The following is a 1,179-nucleotide window of genomic DNA, read 5'->3' on the forward strand; positions in this document are numbered from 1 at the left end:
CATGCATATGAGGTTATTGAAAATACCATGGCTTGGGTCAGGTGCTCCTTAGTCCTCAAACTGACGTTTTTGCTCTTCAACACTTTAGAGAGATTTTGTGCAGCAGATTTGCCTAATGCGATATGTCGTTTAAATTCTTGAGTGCTGCTTCCATGAGTGTTGATGGTTGATCCGAGCAAAATGAAGTCTTTAACAACTTCAATCTTTTCTCTGGATGTTGTTTATTGGTCCAGTTGTGAGGACCAATTGTGAGATGCAACCCATACTGAAGTCTGTGGTCTTTGATCTCCATCAGTAAGTATTTTAAGTCCTCTTCTCTTGCAACAAGCAAGGTTGTATCATGTGCATATTGCAGGTTGTTAATGAGTCTTCCTCCAATCCTGATACCACATTTTCCTTCATATAATCCAGATTCTCAGATTATTTGCTCAGCATACAGGTTGAATAAGTATGGTGAAAGAATACAACCCTGGTGCACCCTTTCTTAATTTTGACACATTTGGTGTTCCCTTGTTCTGTTGAAACAACTGTCTCTTGGCCTATGTACAAGTTCTTCATGAACATAAGTAAGTATTCTGGAATACTCTTACTTAGCAATGTTGTCTATATCTTAGCATGATCCATACAATTAAAAGACTTTGCATAATCAATAATGCACAGGTAAACATCTTTATGATATTCTCTGCTCTCAGCCAAGATCCATCTGATGATAAAAATGATATCCTTCAGTCCACATTCTCTTCTGAATCCAGCTTAAATCTCTGAAACTTCTCTGTCAATGTATGGTTGCAATTGTTTTTGTATTACTTTTAGTAAAACTTTAGTTTCATGGGATATCAATGATATTGTCCAATGATTTTGGGAGACATTTTCATCATGAATGTGTAATAATTTTTATAAAGAGCCTTAACTGCATCTATTGACATAATCATGTGATTTTTTTTTACCTTTATTAAATAAATTTTATATTTTCTCTGTATTTTTCTGTCACATTTCTTTGCATATTTTTAAATTATGTAAAGTACATATATGGAGTCACCAAGAGGCAGAACTGATTTGATAGCAACTAACAAACCCTATCTGCATAGGTAGTTTGAGTTGGAATTAACTCTACAGCACATAACAACAACAAAAGAAGTTAAGAGGGAATAAATGTCCAAGTATGGACTCCTGGTGTGG

The sequence above is a fragment of the Chrysochloris asiatica genome, unplaced genomic scaffold (genome assembly GCF_000296735.1).
Source record: "Chrysochloris asiatica unplaced genomic scaffold, ChrAsi1.0 scaffold00113, whole genome shotgun sequence".
Taxonomy (NCBI): Eukaryota; Metazoa; Chordata; class Mammalia; order Afrosoricida; family Chrysochloridae; genus Chrysochloris; species Chrysochloris asiatica.